The sequence below is a fragment of the Saccostrea cucullata genome, unplaced genomic scaffold, assembly GCF_032062105.1.
Source record: "Saccostrea cucullata isolate Sc308-1 unplaced genomic scaffold, CSIRO_AGI_Scuc_v1 ctg12252, whole genome shotgun sequence".
NCBI lineage: Eukaryota > Metazoa > Mollusca > Bivalvia > Ostreida > Ostreidae > Saccostrea > Saccostrea cuccullata.
This window is the reverse complement of record NW_026922136.1, coordinates 1,679-10,810: the sequence shown is the minus strand read 5'-3', so window position 1 is coordinate 10,810 and position 9,132 is coordinate 1,679. Positions and strand designations below refer to the sequence as shown.

Sequence of the window (9,132 nt, the reverse complement as noted above, 5' to 3'; positions counted from 1 at the left end):
GGCCCCTAAAATAAAGGATCCATAGGGGCCAAAACGTTTTATCTGATATCTCAAAAAGTGTTGACAATTTGTTAAGCATCATAGAAGGAAAGTTGTTCAAAATAATAAACAGCAGAGGCAGAGATCAGTTAAAGTCATTAAAATGGCGTCACTTCCGGTCAGACCGGAAATATTTGTAAATGGCTTGTTTTTTGCACACATGACCGTAAATGTCTATCAATCTCGATATCATCGTCTTCAGAATTAGACGGAAGACTTATTTGTTGCTTTGCAACAAGCTCGTCTAGTTATATTTATACTTGCGCTACAGTGGTTTTTGTCAAACTGAATGAATAAAAAATATATAATGATATAGAGATAAATATTATGTGGCACATAAATTATTATTCCGCTTAAGCGTGGTTGATTCCCAATTATTATTGATAACCAAAAATCATGAAGAATGTTCTTATTTAAGAACGAAAAGAGTAAAACTAAATCTGAATATAACAAGGGATATCCGAAGGGTAGCTTCCGAAAGATCATCATCATAACAAAAAAAGCACCGCATATAATACTGTATCTACATCATAACGAAATGCAATCTACCGCACGGAATGCTAACTGGACCGGACATAATATTTAACGATCAGCATCATCGTAAGTAGTATAAGCAGCCTAGCCGGGGGGTTCAACTGAGTGCACTTTTGGGGCTGGGGGGGGGGGTAGGGGGTTCAACTGAGTGCAGCCCCTGGGGGATAGGGGGTTCAACTGAGTGCACTTTTAGCCCCTGGGGGATAGGTGGGTCAAGGGAGTGCAGATTAGGGGGGTCTGTGGGGGGATAGCCGGGTCAATTCATTACATAGCCGCCTAAATACGGGGTGTTTACACTGTGTTTACATTATACTATACGCTGCTACTACGATTTTGGCAGCGACTCAAGAATTTGATTATGACGTCACGCTTCACAGTCTAGACAGTCTAGCCTAACCGGTTCAAACTGGATTTCCTCAAAACAATAACAAATAACAAAAGACAGATGATAACACAGCAATTTTATTCAGAATGAAAATACAAACATACACTGTCTTCTTAATTTTTTCCCTCTCCTTTTTCTTTAGATTGTTTTCCTTCAGGCAATAAAGGGATGCGATAATATACATACACTTTATAAATAGACCTATAGGAACCCCAATAGTTTGTTTTCTCCTTTAGACAGTATTTTTCCTCTCTGGTATCATAATCTTCAGGATCCAATTCCACTCTTTTTACCAACCAAAATTTTTTGTACTTTAAATTCGGTGGGCATTTCAAATAATTTCTGTTGCCTTCATAAAAATTCTGGATGGCTTCTTCTTTAGTTTTCATCCATTCTCCTAAAGTTTCTCCATTAATACACCAACAATACACCGTTTCCTCTGTCATATTTTTTGTCTGCTCCATTTTTTACCTGTGTCTATTTCCAAGTACTAACGAAGACTGATCGTCGATGTCCAGCTCTGGTTTATATACCTGCTGTGGGCCGTGTGCACATTTTACCTGCGTTTTTATACCTGTTGCATCACCTGTAAGGACCGTGTGCAAAAAATTAGGGCCGTGTGCATCAATACATTTTACCTGCGTTTTTATACCTGTTGCATCATCTGTAAGGATCGTGTGCAAAAAATTAGGGTCTTGTGCAAAAATAGGTTGGACTTACCTTTTGATCGTACTGTGTACGATTTTGTACAAAGTCTAGTCAGCGAGCTACCTATGAATTATGACTTCATACACTTGTAAAATTAAAGTTTTATTTTCACTTTTGTTTTTAAGAAGTCAACTGAGATTTTCAGAAAATGTAGGACTATCTTTTGTTTTTCCTCTCCTTTTCTATGATGATTTTCCTGCTGTCAAGCTTTTCTTGTATAAAGCTCAATTTCTCTATGACCACTGAAGTAAACATCCTGATGCATTCTTGCCATGTGAATGTTGAGACCGCGTTCATTTTTGAAATCTCCTTTCTGACAGACATATTCCACAGGTAAATTTTTGTTTACATTTCCTATGAAGGTCATCTTTGCATTTAATCATAATAATGTAAAGATCTGTTTTGAATGTAAATGCTGTATTTATCCTCATTTCATGTGTTTTACAGTTGTAAAACCTGCATGTAACTCATAGTACATTTAATATTTCTATGATGGGTAATTCTATGATTGAATTTAAATCAAAAAATGTTCACTAAATTTTGGTAAAATACATGGTATCTTTTACATTTCTGTCCCTTTTTTTCTGTAAATTATTGCTTTACTTACATTGTAAATGAGGTTAATTGTGTATCACTGAATTGTACGATTTTTATCAGGATCAACTGAGATGTTATTTCACTGGATTATTTAATGGATTGGCTTATTAGGCATATGTTTGGATATCTCTGGTAAGTTTGTCTTGTTTTAATTGTTTACATTTCCTATTAAGATCATCTTTGCATTTAAGCATGATTATATGGTTAATTTAATTACTGTGTAATACTTATGTGATCTATTGTCTCTAACTTACATTCATATATATAAGCACACCCTTATTTAACTTAAAATACATTAACACATGATTAAGGGATCTTCAGAATATTAATAAGTCCTTTTGTATAAATGATGATATAATTTCATAATTCATTTTGTATGTTCCCATGGAATTCAGACATACTAAATGGTGATCAAAGAGATATTAATTAGGAATCTAATAAGAGAAAAGGAGGAATTTACAGAAGATTAATCCTAAGTCATTTACATTTGTTTTGATTCTAAATATGTGTGATATATGGCATACATATAATTTCATTTTCACTTTTGTTTCTTGGTAATGAGCTTTTCAAAAATTTAAGGACTACATGTTGTACTGTGATGATGCTAAAAAAATGTATTTTTCTGTGTGCAGTACTGACAGGTATTAAACAAAATTGAATATGCTGTTAAGAGAAAGTCTGTTAGTGTCTAAATAATTAATTTGATAATCATTTTATTTGTGATATCAATACAGTAATTGTGCTTTTTTTATTATCTATAGATAACATGATGAACTTTTCTCATCTGGAGTTATTGTTAAAAACAGTTTTTTCGAGATTAAAAACAAATATATTCATGAACTTTTTTTTTGGCATTGTACATGTTTGTTCAGGTTTTAAACATGTATTATTTCACACAGTACTCTGTCATATTAACAAAATGGTTTTATTTCTACAGTCATCAACATGGAAGATGTTTTGTTCCTAACCATCTATAATCAATTCTCTATGAAGTTCAGACTGTTTGCTCTTCCTTTGGAAATACACAGTTAGTCAACCAACATAGAAACACACAAACTTGAAGGTAAAGTTTCACTGAGATACAATTGTAATTTAAATTTATTTATTTATATTTTTGAATTGATAAGTAAATGATATATTTAAATAAAAAGGGCTTGGTGGTCATGGTCATGTTTAAACCATATTGATCTCCTTTAGAAGAAGAAGAAAAGGCATAAAAATTCATGATCAAATTTTAAAACTAAAATGTATGAAATTTTTCTTTGCCAAATGATACTTAACAGCTGAAGATAGCATATCTATAGAATAAGTTAAATATGGCTAATTTGTTAACCCCCAACTTCCTTAATAGCATAGTTAGTAAAGATAGGAAGTTTTGACTTCAATTGCTGATGAATTCTGAATTTTCCATTTAATATTAACATTATATCAAAGGGATAGAATACTATAATGTGGCTCATTAGAATGACCAGAAAAGAAATCTTGATGACCCTCTTGACTATGTATAAAGATTGTAACCTTATAGCTGATGTAAGATAATCTGACTGTGTGGAAATAAAATTCCCTGGTGTTTCTACTACCCAAGATCTTCTTCTGAGTGTATGGGACTGCTGTAAACCTTCTCCTTTTTATAAAAATAATACCTTGGACTGAATTTTCCATTTGATATTAACATTATATCAAAGGGAAAGAATACTATAAGGTGGCTCATTAGGATGACCAGAAAAGAAATCTTAATGACCCTCTTGACTATGTATAAAGATTGTAACCTTATAACCGATGCAAGATGATCTGACTGTGTGGAAATAAAATTTCCTGGTGTTTCTACTACCCAAGATCTTCCAAAATCTTAGATCTGTCTGTATAGTTTCTTCAGCTCTTTGAACACAAATACCCTGATTCAATCTTTTGAGATAAACATCATAGAGACATCATAGATGATTGTCAGAGTGTTTATATCACAATCTTGATCATAAGGTCAATTTAAATGGTCAAAGGCACAACAAATGAAAGTGAAAACTTTTTTTTTAAAATCAGAATACATAATTTTGTAATAAACAAACACTGGAAAGTTACTCTCATAATGAGCCTTAATGTCTTCCAAGAGTTCAGTTTGGACTTCCTCCATTAATCCTTGTATCTCCAATGGTTTTGTGGGCTAAAAATCATGTGTCTTTAACAATTCTTTTTTTCTGACAACTGTTTTCTCTTATCATCTATAAACTTGACTTCTTCTCTAGTCAAAGGTCTTTCAGGGTAATCCAAGTAATTCTTACCTTCTTTTGGTAATAAATGGTTATATTCTTCATTGGCTTCCTCTGCAATCAAGGGTCTTTCTATATAATCTCTGACAACATTAGGATCATCCTTTTCTGGACATAACTGGTTATATTATTCTTGAGAAATGATCTCAATAGTGCCATCTTTTTTTATTTTAACTGGTATACCTCTGTCTACATCTTTCTCTGAAAGAATTCTCTCTCCATACTGAATTTTACTCATTCCTTTACTCTTTTCTTTACTAGAGGTGTTACCCATGGTTAATATGGAAAGTCAAAATCTTATGTTACAACTTGTATTTATACCCTTTTTGTCTATATTTAGAATTTCATCAAGCTTATATTACATTACATTTTTTTTTTTAACTAAGACTTTTTTTTTTATTTTTCAGGATTCTCTAATGAGGGCTTATGGAAATGATCTATGTTTACTCTCAGAATGGTGAAAGACTATCAGATTATGCAAAGACTAACAGAATATCCTCTCTTGGAACACTGAAACAAGAAAATCAAACTTAAAAAGATGGAGGATTTAAGAAGAACATGAATATGATTTCCAACTAATTTAACCAGTACGATCATAGACTGTGGTTTACAGGATGACAAAGAAAGAAGTCAGGATTGTATCTTTCACTGTCAGACACTGACTAAAGTGGACTGGATAAAGTGTAATCATTTATCAAACTGAGATCTAGTCAAATCAAGTATTGAAAATATGATTTTCTGATAGCATGAGCTCTTTAAAAACTAATTCTTACGGACCTCAAAGTATCTGAATGTGACTTTTATTTTGACCAATTCATATTGAAGACTGTTGTTATGTATGGTAATTACACATTTAAACCTTTTATTTTTCATCTAATTTTTACAACCCCCTAGAAATTACACAGATATCCAGATGCTGAATTTAATGTTATTATTTAACTTTCCTGGAATTGTAAATATATTTTGTTTGTGTATGTATTATGTTTATTTTTGAATTTGAAATTGGTCTCAGTAAGACCCCCAATAAAGATGCAAGTGTCCCATAATCTGTGGTTTAATAATATCTTGAATATCTTTATCATACCATATTCATCATACTCATTACATATAGAATGGTTGTAGGAATACACTTTGTTGTTTAGGACACTTTGTCAAGGTCAAAGCATAAGATTGAGATGACTTCTTTGACAATAATTTGTAACTTACAAACTTCACATCATAAGTACACAGATGAAGAATCAATAAGATATTTCTATAGATATTTTTTGGATCATTTACTCCTGGGTAAAAGTTAATTACTGAGATTACTGATTTGAATCCTGTAATCCCTGTAATGCAATAACTTCAACATTGTGTGATAACTTATAGACTTTATGAAAATTAGGTGCAAATTCTTAGGAAAGGATTGAAATGTTAATCAAATGAACAATGTTCAAGGGTGTATATATGACTATTACTATGTAATACCTAGGGTTTCTGTAAAACTCCTATATTCACTACATAGATAAAGACCGGTATAATATATATTTTAAACTATGATGAAGGGGAAAATAGGTCAAAAACTCTCCCCTTCATATCTTTCATATTCTGTCATACACAACAATAGATAAATTGCAGTCATTTAACAAACTGAGTTCTAATCAAATCCTAGAATTGATATTGTGATTTTCTGATAGTATGAGATCTTCAAAAAATAATTCCCAGACTTCAAAGTATCTAAATGTGATTTTTATTTTTACCAATTCATGTTGAAGACAGTTGTTATGTATGAGAAGTATACATTTAAACCTTTTATTTTTCATCTTACTTCTACAACCCCTAACAATTTACACAGATGTTTAAAAGCTAGCTTTGGTGCAATTATTACTTTCCTGGAACTGTAAATACATTTTGTTTGTGTTTGTGTGTGTGTGTCCTATTTTGAATTTAATAGGTCTCAATAGGACCCCCATAAAGATGTAAGTGTCCCCTGATCTGTGATGTAATAATATCTTGAATATTTCAATCAACCATTAGACTTCATGCTTACTACACAGAACAGGTTAGAGTAATACACTTAGTTTTATAGGACACTTTGTCAGGGTCAAAGCATGGGATTATTGAGATAACTACCTTTGACAATAATTTGTAACCTACAAACTTCACATCATAAGTAAAGAATGAATCGGAGATTTTCTATAGATCTTTTGTCCTGGGTAAAATTCAGTTGTTGTAACTTTAACATTTTGTGACAACCTAGAGACTTTATATCAGCTCTATTGCGTGGCATAGCATATTCTTTGGAAAGAATTGAAATGTATATCATATGCACTATGTTCAAGTATGTTTAAAGATTATTACTATGTAATACCTTAGAATTCTGTAAAAAATTTATTATCACTGCGTAGATAAAGACTGGTTGGAATAATTTATGTTATTATACTTTCATGTTAAATACTAAAATCTGATTGGTTTAGACGCAGTTAACAATCCGTTCGATTACCCTGAGCTTTAGCAACACACGTGACAACGGGAAACACAACGGTAATGCCACATGCGTGGAAATTATGCGCGTACGGTTCACCGTAGAATTCTCAAAACGTCAGGTGCGCGTTTGAAAGAACCGGAATTAACTTGACGTCAGTAAAAGCTTGCGTCCGATATAGCTTACTTGAAAACAACAAACGACAGACGATATATGCTTGCGAGTGTAGGAAACATGCTTGCGAGCCAGAAATAACGAAACTTTATATGATAAATGACTCTAATTCGAGTATTAAACAAACAATAAGGAGATTAGTGAACCGGTGAGTGTGAAAGCTTTCTATACTTGAACGTAAAGACGATCGACGGTTTTTTTTTTTTTTTTTTTTGCTGACGTCCGAAATCAATTCAGTATAATAAAATAAATGGTGCCTGTTTTGGAAGGTAACATTTGAAATTGACACTCCGCTGAAGCGTCGGTTGACAATGGTTTTCCTTGGGGTGTCAATTTCAAATGTTACCTTCCAAAACAGGCACCATTTATATATTTTGAAATAAGGTTTAGGGAAAAAAGTTATGAATGTGGATATGACTTTTATTCAAATGGTGCAGTACAGCAACTCTGGTGATTTACATACCTTCAGTCATAAATAGATAGGTAATGGGAAGACTCCTCTAGATTTTTAAATTTTTAATTCAAAAGTATAGAATTTGTTTTTAAGTTTGAAAGATTAAATGGCAGCATATCATTTGCTTGTGAATTAAAAAATAAATCCAAACATATACATCTTTGGATGATAATTGTAGAATTTATCAATTCCTGGACTTCGGTCTTGATATCATCCTTTAATGTCCTTAAAATTTTAATGACTGTCTTTTAGTTTTAGTTGAATTTTAGTTGAGTTTCTTTTCTACATGTGAAAATGACATCATCCAAAGAAGTTTTTCATCTGCATGTTATATGAAGATAATTTTCATCACAGTGAATTACGAAAGAGATTGTTTTGTTAAACATAAACATGCACAAATATATTTTTAAATTTCTAATAGCTAGGGTTCATATTTCTTAATTTGGAATGCTAAGTACTGTTGATTTCAATTTTTTCTGAAAAAAAAACAACATAATAGTAGAAAAAAAATATACATGGTGTGTTAGAAAAGCATGTGTAAACCTGATGACTTTATAATTGCTGATTAAATCAATTATGAGTTTCATCTTTGTTACAGTGTAAACATTTCTAAGTAGGGCACACATCAGAAACTCTTAAAATTCTGACTATCAGGGTTTAACACAACAATTCCAAATGATTTTTGGACGCTTTTTATGTATAAAAAAAAAAGACAAAACAGAATGTTTCTTAACAGATGTTCCAATGGAAAACAACCACAAAGAAATGATTTGATATGTTCTTTATGTGATTCATGTAAAATGTATTTTAAAATTGTACCCTAACATTTATCTTTTGCATAAATACATTTTTTGTTGAGAATTTCTCATAACTTTGAAAAAAGTAGTCTTATGTATAATATGGTTAACTTAAAATTTTGTAGACTTAAAAGTTGTACATTATGTGTTACACATCTTACATATGTAACCATTTCATTTCAGGGCATTCAATTCAGCATATATTGTGGTTTTGTCTTAAATTTGTTTGTTCATGTAATCAATAATTTGAGAATACTCAAGTTAGGTAATGCATGAGAGAATAGGCAAAAAAATCAGGTTTAAGAAATGGTTTTTACTATTGATAAGGGGTCAATCTATATATTGAATCTATAAGTACATTTAGTCTATACATTTAAGGTATTTGTGTATTAAATAAACTTGCATTTGAGCATTTTAAGACAATTGTAAACATTACTTTAACCAGTTTTAAAAAATGATTAGATTCACTGTCAGCATGTTATTTCTTGTAAAATAAATGAGAAAACAATTTTATTTGAGTCAGTTACTTAATGTAAATAAGAAGCATTGGAATTTGGGAATATTTCACAAAGTTGATTGAGCATAATTCTCACTAGGACAGTAGGAGACGTATTATGATTTAAGCATTAAAGAAACCATTTCATATTTCAATATACAAACCATGTTTAGTCATGCAGTATATAGTTTACACTTGCCAAAAAGTAAATGGTATCTCT

The 9,132-nt window shown here is 31.4% G+C and overlaps 1 long non-coding RNA gene across 1 annotated transcript; it reads left to right on the top strand.

The window, feature by feature from the left end:
* The first annotated feature begins 1,661 nt into the window (after window positions 1-1,661).
* On the top strand, window positions 1,662-6,224 carry LOC134261257 (uncharacterized). The gene is made up of 5 exons (XR_009990776.1): window positions 1,662-1,999; window positions 2,324-2,395; window positions 2,659-2,904; window positions 3,201-3,326; window positions 4,935-6,224. It is a non-coding gene; the product is annotated as an uncharacterized LOC134261257 (long non-coding RNA).
* The last annotated feature ends 2,908 nt before the right edge of the window (window positions 6,225-9,132 follow it).